Source organism: Anser cygnoides, chromosome 6 (genome assembly GCF_040182565.1).
Source record: "Anser cygnoides isolate HZ-2024a breed goose chromosome 6, Taihu_goose_T2T_genome, whole genome shotgun sequence".
Taxonomy (NCBI): domain Eukaryota; kingdom Metazoa; phylum Chordata; class Aves; order Anseriformes; family Anatidae; genus Anser; species Anser cygnoides.
The window spans coordinates 14039047-14056134 of record NC_089878.1 but is presented as its reverse complement, the minus strand read 5'-3'; the positions used below and the strand labels follow the sequence as shown (position 1 = coordinate 14056134).

Genomic DNA, 17088 nt, shown 5'->3' with positions numbered 1-17088 from the left:
ATTTCTGGATAGCATTTCTAACAAATCAGTGCTCAAATCTATTGTTTGTATCTGTGAATGCAATGTGGCTTTTGGTAGGTTGTTGCTTTTCATTTGTTGTTTTCCAGTGAACTTAGCTACCACAGTTTCCCTTGACCTGCTTGTACTGTGGAAGGTCTGAATTGTGCTGGTTTGCCTGTATGTTAAGAGTAATGAGCGCACATTTTAGCCAGATACTGTGCTGCCTTGTGGGTGTTGTGGAAGCCCCTGACTATCTCAGATGGGATTGTTTGTGTCCTGTGGAATGCAGCACTTAAGTCCTGCCAGCAGGAAGATGCATCAGACCTCTTTTGATGCATCTTTGTCTTTTCCCCTAGGTTTGCTCCGTGCATCCCTTCTGAGACAGTGCAAGGATGCTGCTTATAGATGTGATTTTTCGCTACCAAAACAGTAGTGCTATCACTAACCCCCTTAGATGTGCTGCGCCTAATATACCTATATTAGTAAAAACATATTTTCCTCCAATAAGGAAGGTTTTGTCAAAATAAATGTGCTTTGTAACAGTGCTCGCGCAGGGAGGGAAGAAGGGATGGAGAGGGGAGAGCTGTGTTGCTCTAGCTACACTGATCTTGTTGAAGTAGCACCATTTTTGTGTGTAGACAAGAGCTTAGGAAATGTGCGGGACTTAGTCTGGGGGACAGGACTTTAAAGCAGTCACTGAAGTCTAGTGTCAGTTTTCAAGGCTGAAGAATATTATTTTATTTAGGCTTCCAGACCAGCCTTGCTTCAGGAATGCACTTAGGTTGTTTTTAAAGCAAACACGAAATCAATAGCCTGGTGTTCTGCTCTGCTATTTCTTGCCAGAGCCTAAGGACCACACATGGGTTTTCCCTCCTCTTCGTCACACTGCCAGGCATGCTCTTGGGTAACGGCGGGCAGTTCTGTGGACGAATGCGGAGAGCTTCCAAATGGCCAAACAAGCATCGCACATCTGGGCAGTTTTTGCTGCGAAGTATTTTCCGTCAGGCTTCCCTCCAGATCCTGCTGTGAAAGGACTAACTCACACCGCCCGGTCACAAATTTTATCCAGCCTCTGGCTTCAGTGGGAGTTTTATCTGAGTAAAGCCCAGACAGGAGCCTGTCAGCTTACCTCACCATCAATAGTGGTCCTGCTGGAACCGAGGGCTGCGGTTTTCGTTTGTCCCTGGCAAATACCAGCCCAGAGAGCGGCGCGGCGCCGTGCCAACCTGTGCATCACCGCCGTGATGGGCCTCGGCTCACACTTGCCGAGACTCTTCCTAGGTGCAAGAAAAAACTCATTGACCTCCATCCTGTGCTGGGACTGCGAACAAGGGCTTCAGTTATAGCAGCAGATTCTGAAAGCTCGCCTATGAAGGATCAGCTTGCCGCTGCCTCCAAGTAGGCACTGCCCTGATGAGGTAAATAACAACCTCTGGCCACCCACTGACCTCCCCTGAACCAGCGATCCAGAGGCAAATGCCCCTCAGGCTCTGAGCAGCTGCCTCAGGCCGGGCGGCTCCCCTCCCGCAGCAGGGTGTGAGGGCAGGCGCTGGGTGCCCGGGCAGGTCTCCAGCTGCACATGGAAACACGCCTGAGCAGAGAGGAGCGAAACGGGCTGAAATTGGAAGTGACCATTTCATGTTTGATGTTATTCAGAGGAGCCTGTTCTTCATTTAGGACATTAATAGTTGTAACAGAAGCTGTAATATTTCAACAACAGTGGTGATTAGGAGCAAAGAGGCAGCTAATCTCCATCTAAAAAGAGCTAACTAGCCCGTCCTTTAGCCCCCACCGCACTGTCGCATTTAAATACCATGAATATTCACTGCTTGGCACCCAGCTGGCAGCTGAGCTGTTTTGACACAAAAACCTTCAAACTCAAAGAGTTTTTAATCAGTCTGCAAGAGAGAGAAGAAGAAAGTGAGAGAAAGAAGTAGGAACAGAGAAAATGAATCAATGAGTTCAACAGAGAGGGGGGTACCCACATCCAGTTAACCCCTTCCCTTCTCTGTGGCTGCGGGCGCATCTCTGCAGCTGTGCAGCCCTCTCCCGGGCTGCAGGGGATGGAGAGGGGGCACCCCATGCCCCCACACCCCCCACCCCACCTGAGTGACCCCTTCCCCTCCTCTGCCCCATCCCACCCAGCTGCCGGTCGCCCCAGGCGCCCCATCCCACCGGACTTCCCATACTCCAAATGCATCTCCTTGTGCTGCTTTTGCTTCTCTCCTTGTAGAGAAAACGTTTTTACTCTCGGCCTTGGCTGTGTTTGTGACTGGTTACCAGTATGCTTTTACTACAGGCAGCACGGTTTCCCTCACAATATGTGGTGAGCTTTAGAGCAGTCAGTCTTTGCCTGCAAGAGTCTTCGTCTCAGGAGGCTGGTTGGCAGTCTGAACGCTGCCCTCCCCAGTACCCTTACTGGAGTCTCAGAGTTCCCTGCAGCCGACACAATTTGCCTTGCCTCAGTTTTTGAAAAACTCTTTGCAGCAGGGTGAACCACGCAGCTGCAAACACAGAAAATGTTGCCGTGTCCTGGAGGAAAGAACCCGCCAGTGCTCTGAAGGCCCAGGTTTCACTGGTGCAGTGGATCCGCGCACTAACAGCTCACCCAGCAGTCTCCGTTTCACCTGGGTTAGTCCTGGACACACAACTGCATTTCTGTCAAACCAGCCCGAGCCACAACGCAGAGCCGATGCGACTTTTTGCTGTTATGTCTGTATTGGAGTGGCTGTGGTGGACCTGAGCTGGCAGGAAAAGTAGCCTGCTGTAGGCAGATGGCACCCGGCCTGCTGCGACACCTTGCCATGTAAAACAAATTTGTCTAATTTTTAAGTGCATTTAAACTAATTTATCTACATTTTCTAAACGTACTTTCTAAATGTACTTGGTGGAGTGAGCTTAGGCTGGATCTCTGCTTCATGTCATATGGCTGTGGCATTTTTGATCTAATACTGGGAACCACAAAGTCGGATTTATTTTATAATCACACCACAGCCTAAGTCTCAAAACTTTGTGGCCCAGACTACAGACCTTGATCATATGTGGGGAATCTACACTTGCACCTCAGCTGGCTGAGTTTCTAGGGCACAGCGAGGCACTTTTCAAACCTCCTGCATCTTCAGTGAGTTTGTTGCATGCTTGTACTACACATAAGGTTGTCTCAGTTGCCTTCAGGGTCTTCAACACTGGGAGGCACCTCAGAAAACACTGTCCTTGCTCCCCTAAAAGAAAGACACAGAGACATGAAGTACAGAAGTCTGGGACTGATTTAGGCACATTATTATGGCTACTGCAAAGGATTCTTGTATTTAAGAAATGCATGCAAGTGAGGAAACTGAACAGCTAGCACTGGAGCAATGAAGTGGGTAGTTGCATCCTACTGGCAGTGTAAAAGAAGATCTGGTGGGTAAATAAGAAGCAGCAGGGTTAGGGAGGAGCTTGAAAGCCGCGTGACGTGGTGTGATGGAAAGGGAGCCATGGTGGAAGGATTCAGGGAGAGCAGTCAGTGTGGTGGCAACGCTGCGTGAGTAGGATCTGAACCGCTCTGATGTGTCTGGACTGGAGGTGGAGCATTAGGGATGTCAAGGAAAGACCACAAGGAGAAATTAATGTAACCAAGATGGGAGATGAGAGTTTGGGAGCAGGTTTTTCCTGTGTGGGATCCCCCAATCTGAAGCTAGTGTAAGATTTATTAGGAGTTACTGAAGCTGTGGTGACTTTTACCAAATAGAGACTGGGACTCCTCTGGGAGGAAGAAGGAGAAAGATTTGGGTCCCACATTTCATTACTCCTCTCAAGACTCTCTGATGCTCTCCAGACTCAGAGATCTCACCCAGCACTTTAAAATTTACAAGCATGCACACAATAGCCAAATGCGCCTTGTAATCTATTCCCAGGCAGCAGCCAGAGTGGCTTTTGCATAGATTGGTACTTACTCTATTCAAGTTGATAATTATTTTGTATGGAATACTCCCCATGAAGCATGCCTGGAACAGCATCAAACCCTGCGAGCTGTGGGAGGCACATACATCAGCTGTACTCCAGGATGTATTCTGGAAAGGCTCACAGCTGGATAGGAGGATCCATTTTCCTATATACTTAAATGAGAAAATGGTATGCGCTTTTCTTCAGTCTCTGCTTGCCAACATCTGGCCACTGCTTACAATGAATTTGTACAGTTGCTAGGAACTATATCTGGGCATGCTTCCTTTGCTTGTGGAAAAATGTGGGAATCTAATCTTCCAGTACAAAAACACGGTGTTCCAGCTAATACGGCTCCTGAAGCCCCCGAGGCCATGGATTTGGAATGTTTTGAAGGAGGTGGATCACAAGGATTTTACTTGACATTCACCTACAGACTTTTCTGCTGCCGACTCCACGGTATTTACATGTAGTTACCATCGCCTTTGTTAGGGAAGGGAAATGCAGGCTGAGCAGAAAGCAGTGGTGTGGAACTGGTGGCACTCACTCACCTGAGCCAGCTCACCCCCAGCACGCTGTGAGGGGACCGTGGTGGTGGTGTGGTGGTGTTTTGGGGGGCAGGGGGGTCAGATCAGACACCAAACAGAAGTTGTGGCCATCTGTGGTCATTAAAATTCCATGACACCTTTTGGTACTGAAGCGGTTGGTGCTAAAGCCAGCCCAGTGCAGTACGGCAGCCAGGGCTTCCCCATGGGGCGTACCGGCTGGGTTCTCAGCTCGCAGTGGGACTGGGGCGCAGAGCCACGCTGCCAGCCCACAGGTCGCTAGTCCCAGGGCCAGGAGCAGAGTGGCTGCATCCCTGTGACCAGGAAAGAAGCAAAGAGCTGAATACACAGCGTGCAGCATGCTGATGGCAGGGCTCTGCTCTTCCTGTGACTGGAGCTGCTCTCACTCAGCAGCGCTGGACGGTGCCGCCGACATGGACGGGGCTGTTTGCAGGAGGTCCTGAGGATCCTTGGAGCGAGCAGCGCTGCGAGGTGCAGCCTGACACACCCCGGCTGTTCTGTAAAAGGGGAAGTGGCGCGGCTTTTGTTGTTGCTTGGATGTTCCGCAGATAAATCTAAACTTGGGGGGAAAGTAAGGAAAGCCTATTGAAAATGAAACGTATACCACCACACAGAGGGGTAGAAAGGGGCAGTGGTTATGGGGACCTTCACTGACTGACAGCTTAGAGACCCCGTCCTCAGCACTTGCTCTCATCCCTGCTTTGCCCTGCTGTGCAGTGACCCAGAGCAGGAGCCAATCCAGCTGAAAAATAAACATTTTTTTTCCTTGGGTTGTTTTTTCTCTGGATCAGTTCTCTGCTCTCGTTCACCATGTGCTGCACAGCCAGTGTGCTGGCATAGCTGGTGGTACAGAGCATGGGCAGGGAGCAGCAGGGAGGGGAAGGGGAGCAGGCTTGCTTCAGCTGACGCAAGCGGCCGCGTAGTCAAAAATGGAGCTGCAGCCTGTTAGCAGAGCCTGCCCAGAGTGCTCTCCATGTCACGGTCCTCCTGCTTTTTGCACAGAAAGGGGGAGGGGGACAAATTCCTCTCTCAAAAAGGCTGCAGAAATTCCCCAAGTAATCGGGGCAAATCATCCCAACATGCTGCTTTTGGGACTCTGCATAAGGCTGCTGCAACCCTGTGAAACTTACCGGTGTAGCGTCCTGGTACTGAAAACCAACAGCAGCACAACTTTAGGTCTTGATGTGTTCCTGTCTGTCCAAGTTACCTGGCAGAATCATTTCTGCTCTGTCCTCCTGTGGGAGAGGACAGAAATCCAGTGATTCCCTTTGCCTCTCCCTTGGCACATCCCATACGCCCAGGAGCTTGCTCAGCACTCTGGCGTAGCCCCCTCTGCTAGGAAACCATTGTGTCTGCACCCCAGGGAAGAGCTGCTTGGTCTGGTGCCACCTCTGGCATCCCCGCGGCACCATCCCCTGCTAGCTGCTGCCCAGGGAGCAGGCGCAGCCACCCCGGATGCCGAATTCCATTTCTGTCACTGGCTGCTGTATTTCAGCTCTCGGCGCTGCTGCTTCCCAGCAGCATGTGATCCTCTGCGGTATGCTCTGGCTTGTACAGGGAACGGGTTAACACTGTAAAATGGTCTTTTTATGGAACCTCTTGGCAGCGCAGAAAACTTTCCCATTGCCAGGGTGTTCTTTTTATTCAACAATTTGTTCCCAGAAAGCAACCCATTTAACCAGATTGTCTCTATTAAGGGGCTTCAGCTGCATTTGTTGTTTTTTTGAGCTTACTTGGTGTGCTGTAAACTGCAAAACACAGTCCTACAATAGATTTGTCTGAGGGAACTGAAGTGTGTACTGCTGTGATTCTGCCTGCTGTGGGAGCTCCTTGAAAGCCAGATGTCACATTCAAAGAGTAATCTGTGTTTACAAACACACAAACACACATAGTGAACACTTTCAACAGCCAGCAAACCAAAATTCAAATCCTGCAGTTTTTCTTCTTTACCCACATGCATCCAGCCAGAGCAAGAGAACAAAGTTTCCAGAATTTGGACAGGATCATCTCTTATATTCAGATGAGGAAAAAAAAACATGTTATTGTTTGTGGAGGGCTGAATTTAACTTCCCAACTGGGACCTCTCATCTGTAAGTTCTTGGAGACAGAAAAACACCAACTGCTAGCAAGATAATCCAATTTCCCTTCTCTCTCCCTCTGAGGAAGACTGCCTACCCCCCATGCCATGCTGCCTTTCAGTCTGGCGAGCACTTCTCCCCGTCCACTCTACCCCCGGCAAGATCCATATCAAAGCTTCAGCCCCCCAGGGTTCATTAGAAGGCATTTATTTCTGCATATTCTGGGGGGTGGAGGAGGCAGATAACTTTATTCACAATGCAAATAGGCTGCCCTTACTTTCAACCCTTCCTTCAAACTGGGAGACATTAAAAAAACATGAGCTCTTCTAAAATAATAAATACATTAATTCTGCTGGGTGTTATATATTGCTGGTGTCTCCAGAAAAGTGCCCTGGCACCATTTGATTGGAAAAGCCAGTGAAATTTGTTAGCTCTGCTTTTGCCCTTGCTCCCTGAAATACTGTTAAAAGTTCAGTCAAGTGGGCTGAACCTGTAGCAGAGCATTTGGCTCGTTTAAGCAAGGTTGTTAGCAAAGAGTTTTGCACAACAGACCTAAGATGCTTCAAGGGATGAGGGAAAGTCAACCCAATTCTCGCAGCAAATTTGAAGTGCTAGCCTGTGATTTACTAACAGGGAGCAGAGAGTTATTAAGCTCGTCACAACGCAGCATCCTGCTCCCCTAGTCCAGAGGGAGCCAGCTATTAATAAATCAGAACCCAGTTCTAAGCTATGGGGATAAAAGGATCTACATTAATATGAAAATATTAATATCTGGAAGAGCAGATTATCTCTAAATGGGGTAGAATGAGATAGCACCATTGTTTAGAAGAAATGGCTTGCTTCAAATCTCATTAGAGCTGTAATCGTACTGGCAAGGAAAAATCTGTTCAGCCCCTTGAAAGTGCTTTGGATGCTCGGTGAACGTGGTGCTCATGCTGGGGGGTTCGCACAGCTGCCCGAGGCTCGCCTTGCCTCCTCAGCGGCAGCGGGAGGATCAGCCTGCACAGAGCACGACCAAGGCTACGACCCAGGGGGGACAGCGCTGTTCCTGCCGAGCGGCTGGGGCTCACAGAAGCTGGCACTCCTCACCGAATGGGCACTGCCACAGGCACCAGTGACTGGAGACTGGCTTCTCCGATCCACATCCCTCCAAAACTTCAGCCAGAGCCAGAGCAGAGGTGGGTGGAAGGAAGTCTGTGAGATGAGGCTGTGTTCTCCCACCCTCACTGGTGCAAACCGAAGGGAACTCCATGCAGGAGCGCTTGCTGTGGAGGGAAGGGGCAGAGCAAGAGGGGGCCGTGTTCAGGGGATGTTTCCGCCTGGCCGGGGCCCAAGGGCAGCCCTTCCAGGGGCACCTCCTCCACAGAGACACTGTCTGGCACTAGCGTGCTCCCCTCCAGGCCTGCCCGTTTTTCCCAAAGTTGCAGCAAGTGGAGCAGAATTTACCTCCGGCAGTGGCTGTGGTGCAGCCTGGCACAGGCAGGCAGCTCCCTGAAAACACAGAGCTGGTGACCTGTCTGCATACATTCATCGTGTCCAGACCATAATGGTCCCTTCTCCACAGGCTGGGCAGATGCTTTGTGGGGTTTCTGTCAGCTCCAAAGAGCTTATGGGTCTCAGGTCACCTCCTTACAGCAGCCTCCTTGTTCTGCTTGCAGGAGCCTCAAATGCAGCTCGAGCTTGGGGCCTCACATCTGTCTCTAGGTTTGTCTCCTGGCCCTTTCTGCACAGGATCCACAGTGGGACGGTCAGCATCCCTGCTCACACATCTCTTGCAGACAATCTGCTTTCAGGTGGATGAAATCTCTCAGGTCTGTGTCCAATTCTTCTGAGAGGCTCTTGTATAAAAGCAGACAGAATCGGGCAAGAAGCCCTCAGCACGTCAGAGCAACATGCCTTGCAGCGTTGCAGCACTTGCAGGATGCAAGTTTGTGCAGCTTACCCCATGGCTCACCGGCATCAGCGCAGGCACTACTTGCCTGGGGGAGATGTATGAAACAGCATTGTGTTTTGGATTGTTCCCAACCCAGTTACAGGGATAGCTGGCCGTGGTAGTCCATCACACAGTGATGAACTCAAGAACTCTGTTCAGAAGCCATAGAATCTTTTCATCCTTTTTATTTTAATTCCATTCAAAACGTAAAACAGCCTGAGATCTCATTAGCAGGGAGGGTTCTGCACAGAAAATGCAACAGCCGCTCCCAGTGAGAAGGGTGAAGCCAAAATTAGACTGTGTTGCACAGAGCTGTTATTTTCCTTTTGCACCTGTGGTTATCAAACAACTCAACTTGCCAGCACATCCTTCAGGAAATTGCCCAGTCAGGCCAGCTTTCTAGCTCATACTTGCTTACATCCAGACACCGAAGGACCTATATATCATAAACAGAGATACTGCAAACAAACTATGGCCCAGCTGCCTGGGGAAGGCTGGCGAGTGATGTTTAATCTACACAAGACATGAAGGACCTTTCATCACGCCTGGTTTTGATTTTCACAAATATTGAGACTATTCTCTGCATTACTGATGGAGTGGATTAAACGTGCCCCATTTTCCTAGATAATGCCCCTCTGGAGTTCCACTGGGACCACAGCGGATCTGGCATTTAAACTAAAGAAATCCCTGTTTAGAGTGTGAAAGTCTCTGGAGAGGCCACAGATCTGCATTGCAGCTGTGAAATGCGGCATCTTTGCTGTTGCTTATCAGAGATCTGTGCTTCTCTTGGGAAAATCGTGCCCAAAGGATTCAGCCCTTGCCAAATTTTCGACTGGATTTTGTTTGTTTATTTTAAATTTCTTTTTAACATCTGAAATGAACAAGATTAAGAAAATGGACCAAATCTATCAACTTGAGTTAATCCGTCAAAAAAAAATATATTTTAAAAGCAATTCCTCCAGACTGCATTTGTATTTCAGGACTTAGTCTAAAATGGATTTAAATGACTGAAACCCTGAAAAAAAAAAAGAGTTTAATTGAAAAGTATCCATGTTTTTTCTTTTCTCCTGTGGTATTACACCATGTCACCCTGACTAATCTTCATGGCAGCTGACTCATCTGAATTTTAAAATGGTTCATATCCAACAGGCATGCATGCGTAGAATGCCGCTCTTCTGGCCTTCGTGCCCACTCTGCAGTGACAGGGAGTGCGGGCACCCGAGGAGTGAGCTGCCAGAGCCAGCCCTGCCTCATCTCCTCCACAGGCAGCCCTCCAGAAGAGTTTTTCCCCACATCTATGTTCTTCTCCGTCTTCATCTCTACTGATTTATCATGAAAAAAATCAGGGCAGGGATGGGGCCAGCTATTTTGGGTCTAGCACAACCTCTGCTTTTTTTTTTTTTTCCCCCAAGGTTTCTTCTATGCTGAAAGGCGGAATTTTGGTATGATGCTACATGGACCCTGGAGGTGGTGTTTGGCTACAAATGCGGCTACATCTCCCTCAGCTTCAGGGGTGCTCCGAGCAAGTGAGTGGGTTGGGCTCTATAAATAGAGTGTACTAATCCATACTCCTTTTTGTAGAAAGCAATGGTACAAAACACACAGCTACAATCTATTCAGGGAGTTTGTTAAAGTTAGAACCTTGGGGACCAGCTTTGCTTACTTCATAGACATCTGGTTGTTGAAAATATCTGTTCAGCAGACAATTTTTTCAGCCTCAGTATCTTAGCAGTACAGGCATTACAGCCAAGAATGACTTTGCAAACTTTTCCAGTCCTCATGTAGGGATGTTCTCCCCAGCACAAAGATATAGGTCCATATTTCTTCTCATAGCTGTAAAATACATAGAGATCTCCTGCATGTGAAGCACTTGGTCATCAGCAATTACAACAAAGCCCACAGAGGAAAACCTCAAAGAGAACACTCCTCAAGGACCCCCCAATCCTCTTTATAGGACTCATCTTCCAGTGTATCTCAGCAACAAAAATGTTTGTCCTGGAAATAGCTTCAAGTGCTTATTTTGAATTAAATATTTATTTATTTATTTATTTATTTATTTTCCTTTCAAGAGAGCTCAAAGTTAAATATCTGTAGGTATTGGTCCCATGTCATCATCTGGGGGCCTGCTGAATGGTGATAACACACAGAGCTGTCTTGTGAGATGTATGTGGAGAATCCCAAGTTCCTTCCTGTTTCTTGTGGCTACCCAGGGAATATTGTATTAATTGAGGAGAACAGTGAATAGAAAACCCTCTAATACAATGTGGATTCTGGTGTTTGTGTCTGTATCCCAGTTATTGTAGAGTGCATATACTGGCTGTTGTCTTTGAACAACTTTGCTACCCATATTATTACCCTGGAAAAGACTTTGGGATATTAACAGAGAACAAACAATCCCACTATCAGCAAGTAACTCCCTAAGAAATAAATGCAGTACAGGAGTTATACTTGTCTCAGCAGATGTTGCTCATTAATATAATCTCAAATTCATAGGTTATTGCATTTGGAATTTTTCTGGAACTATTCAGGGAATATGGATTGATGGGGTAAATGAGTGGAATGTGATGTGGCTTTGAAAGATCTGCCGTTGTAACCGTTCATATCTCTGAAATGTATTTCGTCGTTAAGACCAGCTGGATCAAGGTCTTGCTATGACAGAGCAGCACCACTGTACTGGAAGTCTTAAAGGCAGTGCTAAACTCAGAGCCTGGCTCCAGCTGAAAGGCTCAAGATGTTGTGATGGCTGTTTGGGGCCAGCTGCTTGGAGCTGGGCAACAGGAGCAAAGCAAAATGCAGGGCTGGATCCCAACCCAGAGTCCCCATTCTCCTGCTGCTAGGAGCACTGGGTTTACCCTACTTGTTTGACTAGGAATGAATGGGACTGCTTTGGTTTCCTTCCAGACTGGTTGTGCTTTGCCTCATTATAAACTCCAACATGTCCTGTCCTCTCCCCTGCGCTATCTCCCAGTCTCCTTCAAGGGCAACGCTGGAATGCAAGAGGGGTGCTTTTATTGAGAGTTGTTCTGAGCTGAGAGGACAGGCAAAAATTAACCTTTCTCCTGCTTGGTGTTTCAAACAGCTTCCGCCTGCAGGGAGGGGATGTGCTGAGAATGTGTGAGAGAAAACACTGAAAAGGAGGAAAGCGCACAGAAAGGAGGGGAAAAAAGTACAGCAAGGAAGCTAGAGACAAACTTCAAGTTGTGGATTATTTCTCACCCAGGCTCTAATTAGGAAGCCTCTTATGGAACTGTGAAGCTGTCAGGCTGCCAAATGTCAGCGTGTTTATCAGAGATCAGGCGAGTCTCCTGTCTGCAGCAGTTACAGTTTGGTGCCACGATCCTCCTGGTTCCTTCCAGCATGTGTGACTCACACTCAGCGCTGGCACCTTTCAGGGGCTTGGAGACGCAGCAGAGAGCTTTTCCTTGTCCCTTAAGAATCCAGGAATAACCCCTTTCCTGAGATCTGGCCTCTTGGTCTGGTTCAGTGCGGAGAGGGTTAATCATAGGGTTTGGAGCCGCTTCAGCATTATGTGCCACGGTGACTCAGATTCCCAGGGAAATCCCCTGCTTATCTGATGGAGCCTGTTAGTCTGCTAATTGAATAAGCTCCTATTAAAAGTGCTATGTTTTTTAATGACTGCTAACAAAGGGCCAGATTCTGATCTGATCTTTTTGCTTGGGATCATTTTTGCTGATTGTCCAGCCCTACCCCCCCCCCCCCCCCCCCCCCCCCCCCCCCCCCCCCCCCCCCCCCCCCGTTCCCTGGGTGTTGGGCGGGAGCAGAGCAGCATCCATCTCCCCATCCCCATCCCTGGTCCCTGTCCCTGTCCCTGTCCCATGGAAGGGGTGCCACCGACGTGGGACCCAGAGGCCGTGGGGCCTTGCCCTGGGCTGCACAGAGTGCTGAGCTGGAAGCAAAGCAGCAGCTCGAGGGCTTTGCTGGTACAAGTGAGATAGCAACGGGGCATCGAGCCTTCCGCTTTAATGAGGCAAAACTTCATGACATGTAATACACAGGGAGCTCGTCATGGGGAGCTTTATGGAGAGGAGAGCACACCTGTGGGACACTGCAGCACAGCCGTCAGGGAAAAGCGTTTGTTGGGAGACTACCAAGGCTCCACGTAATGTAATTGCTGCAAATATCTAATAGGAGATCCAAGCCATGTTCTGAGTAATTAACTTTCCCAGTGTTGAAATCAGGTTGATTTGTTGATTCTGCATATAAGATGTTGTCTGTGTCTGCATAGGAAAAATGCTGTGTATGCCTCTGCATATGCACATTTAAACCTTAATTTTAATTAAAATTATGTGCATTATATCTGTATCTCTTGTTCTTCATGAGAATTGACTTTGAGAAGATATTTGCCTAATAGGAAAAGAAATAAATGTGGTTAACCTGTAGAGTGCACTTAGCTGGATTCCAGGGCACTCAGGAAGAAGAGCCGAGCTGGGCTCCAAGTTCAGCCCGGCCCGGGCAGCCCCGTGACTGGGTTGAGCTCACTGGCGTAATCTTGTGACCACATTTGCCTTCCTCGTCTCACCTGAAACTCCCACTGATTTCCCCAAGCCTCTGTGACATCAGAGCTGGGAAGTGTTTTCTAATATGGGGAGACTTTTTTGTTGTTTTTCCTCGCTCACTGGAATGAGTCCTGGCCACCTCCACCACCGTGTGTCTCCACACCCACTCTGTTCCTTTGTGTATCCTGTTTGGTTTTCTCTCTGAAAGCTTTTATTAAAATGTTGGAGCTTCTTTTAGAAGGCCCCACATATTCACACTGGTACTGAGACGCTGCCTTAAAAGTTTCAGAAGCAATCCCTAAATGGCGTTTTTTCACACGATAACAATAGGGAAGTGTCAGAAATCTCAGGCTCCCGTTATCAGAGGCAGAGTCTAAAAAACATTTTTCAGGCTGTTTTCTATTCCCTGTTGCCGAGTTGTCAGCTGCAGTGACATGGCTCCATCACTCCGCGACGAGCAGTCCCAACAAACAGAAAATGATTTCCAACTGGCAAACACGCTGTTTACTTTCCAGAAAAATTGCACTTTTCAATCTGACAGCTGATCAAGGGATCTCCTGCTGCTGTCAGCATGAAGAAGTGTTTAAACACAGGGATGGAAGTTTAAACATTTTCTCATTATCACAGAATAAAAAAAAAAATTAAAAAATAATAAAAAAATACAGGCATTGAGACTCTTCGACCACCTGCTGTGCGAGTAATGAAGCTGTGTCACATGAGCAGCCGGCGAGGACTTTTATCTCTGCCCCAATATCATTACTGAAGTGACACCTGTCACATGACCCACATCAGGGCTTTCATCTGTGCTCCCCAAATGCGGTGCTGGGTTGCACCGGGGATTTTCTTGGCGCTTTTTTTTTTCCCTTATAAAGAGCATTGCCCACTTGTACCACTACAGGCAGGCTTTTGCCAATGTTAAAGCTCTCTGATTTTTTTCTTGGGGATATGTAATTTGGCCAACAAACTTGCTCTGGCCTGAAGTAAAACAGAATCTTGGCCTGGGAACAAAGTTATTTCATTTACTTCAGGATGTTTTTAAAGCAAATATTTAAGTCTGCTGTTAAACTCTCTTTGCATAAAAGATGATGTTCTCTAAATTAAAGGATTTCTCCAAAATTTCAATTTGTTTTTAATTTTTTATTAGGTGGTGAGAAGAAACCGTTTGATGACCCTCATGAACAAAAATCTCCATTTACGTGCACTTCATAAACTCTCACCTGCTTTACCAGGCTTCCTACCTCTGCCAAGAGAAAGTCAGTTTTTCTGGAAAAAGGTCAGTCCTGCACTTCTTTACCAGTGTCTGGGATTTTTTGTGAGGTTTTCAACAGCAAACAGCTAGGTTTGAGATGGGCCCACATACACCATAGCAGCACTGAGCATTTACTCAACAGAACCTGTTCAGTCATTACCTCAAAACAGAACACCAAACTTCCAGATGTGACAGGGGTTGACCACCCTCAAGAACTGGATGTGGGTAGGTTGGAGATACTTCATGGTCTTTCCCTGCTCCTCCTTTCCCACTCCACACTCATTCGTGCATGAAGTGTGGTACTTGTTTGACCTCTTCATAATCTGATGCAGCTCACTAAAGCAATGAAAAACTAAGCCAGCAAAAGAGCGAATCATTTTCCACCTGTTTAGTAAATTATATCAGCTCATCAAGGGATTAGAAAAGTGCCAGAGAGCAAAAGAGAGAAAGATCATGATGCTATAAGCAGGGAGAGAAATGGGGAATCAAGACCCCCTTTTTGGGTGGCACTAACTAGGTACACGGATTCAGATGTGTGTCTTGTTCACTCTTCCTGACTCATTACAGCACTACATCCATTTTTCTGAGAGCTGTTGTGCCTGAGATTGGGCAGGCCAGGGGATGGAAAATCTGCTGAGATGAGTGCTCCTGATGTAAACAGTAGTCCATTAGTGTGGGAGAGGAGTGGTTCTAGGGCAATTTCTCTCTCTGGTCTGACATATTTAGGGCACTGGGCCTCTGATGTTGGGTTAATGAACAGAGGAAGAGTGCTGGGTTGCAGCCCATCCTTCTGCCAGGGTCTGGCTGGCTTTCCCACCCTCGAGATACAGAGGTAGCAGGTATCATTTGGCCCTTTGGCAACCGAGCATAAGAGCTTTGACCATTATGGGGTAGCAGCTATGCAAAAACAGCAAAGCCATTCTCTCTGCTGCTCCAGGGCAGAAGAAATTTACCACTGATGTTCTGATAAACACCATGAGGAAAGTGCTTCAGTTCCCATCATTAGATTCTTTGCTGTCCATGCATAACAAATCCTTTAATTTAACATATGTTGAGCATTTAGTGTCTCCCAGTTGGGACCAGACATCCAACCATAACCATGGCAGGCATTAGAGATCTTGCATCTTCACTGCTCTTCGCTGCCATCTCCAAGAGAGCAAAAGGCATGTAGAACCCCCCTGTCTGAACCTGGGAAGTGTTGTAACTCAGTGTAACTCAGAAGTGGGGAGCTATCTCTTACAACACAGCCTGCAATCCACCTTTGAAAAGCATCTTTTCGTAGCAGTTTTTAGAAGCTTTCTCAATGCCACAGCCAGTGCCAATGTGCATAAGAGCTATTGTTTTTCTTCAAAAGGGGTTGCAACTGCCCTTCTCTTCACAAATAAACCTGTACATAGGAACCTGACACAAAGATATATGCCCAGGTAGAATTCTATAGGCTCTAGTTGGATCTTGCTTATACTGCTGTGAGGTCGTAGTAATTCCAGATTCATTGCAAAACAAATGAAATGTGTAAGGTCCTGATATTGAGACAAAATTCATTTTAGTATTGCGAAGTGAAATCAGGCATCCACACTAACTTTGAAAGTGCCTGGTACTTGGGAGATTTGGGTCCATACAATCTAGAGGTAGAAATGCTTTTGGAACATAGCTGGTTTTTTTATCAAGACAGAGATCATTAAGGACTCTGATAATAATGTAAGGAATAATTCTTGTGCTCTTAACTGAGCAGTGCCTGCAGCTAGCCTGTATGCCTTTTTCTCTGTAATTATGGATTTAGAAAGGGCAAAGGGGAACGTAAACATCTGTGCTGCTTCCTGCCCAGATCTGCAGTGATTGGTTAGCACTCAGTGGACTGGGGTAGGGCTAGAAATGTAGCTTCCTTAGCACAAAATGCCTTCTTCCTGCTCTTTCTATGGCTGCCACCCATTTCTCTGGCGTTTTATCGTAGCTCTATGACAAGTTTTGTTTCAATACCTCAATGCTCTGCATAATTCTTACTCAGAGAAGTTCCCCCGGTCATGCCAGTGATACTACTCAGATGAATAAGAAGTATTCAAGAAAGTTTGCATGCCTACACCTTAAATGATTTAGCTTTGTCTTCCTTTTTCCTTCCAGATCAGCTGTGAGGTTATACTGAGGTTTCTGGCTTCTGATGTCCCAGAAGTGAGAAAAAGTATCCCAGATAACTGAGACCAAGCAGCCTAGTACATGAATGCAGTAAGTTGTTTTTCTGATTCTTCCAGTAAAAATTCTATGAGAAATTTCACAGTAACTGTAGCTGGGAAACAGCTCCTCGTCATTTCCCCATGTATCTTGATCAGCACTCACCTCAGATTAGTTTTCCTTCTCATAGTCTGTCAGCAGCCCTGAGATCAAGGAGATTAAAACACCCTGGTAACTCATTAATGAGCTAGGGCTCTCTGCAACAGCTGGACCAGAAATGGCCTGTATTTGGCTTCATCTTAGTTCTTTGCCATCTCCCCTCTGCTCATCAACATGTGCACGTATTTGGGACCCAGTATAAGAAGACCCCTGAATTCAGCTCTGAGCAACCAGTCTGCAATGCATATGTCTAATGCTCTGCTGGTGTGGAACCAGTATGCTGGTAATCCTGTTAGTGATGGCAGAAGCTCCCTCTAGGAAATTATAACAAATAGTCTTAAACAATTCCTTTTGTTGACAACTTTATCCAAGAAACCATCTTCCCCGGAGACTTCACTCAACTTTTGACTAATCCCCTCCTTCCCGCAGGAGCTCTTTTGTTGAAGGAGATTGTAGGCAAACCCCAGGAATGACAGGTCTCTGTAAGCCTTGGATCAGC

At 47.3% G+C, this 17088-nt stretch overlaps 1 protein-coding gene across 1 annotated transcript in view; it reads left to right on the top strand.

The window, feature by feature from the left end:
* Positions 1–17088, top strand: part of ALS2 (alsin Rho guanine nucleotide exchange factor ALS2) — a 170557-nt gene that overhangs the window by 75295 nt on the left and 78174 nt on the right. Inside the window, exons 3-5 of the mRNA XM_048047088.2 lie at positions 9911–10024; positions 14160–14288; positions 16383–16484. The gene's annotated coding sequence lies outside the window, so the exon portion shown is untranslated. The remainder of the gene's footprint in view (positions 1–9910; positions 10025–14159; positions 14289–16382; positions 16485–17088) is intronic.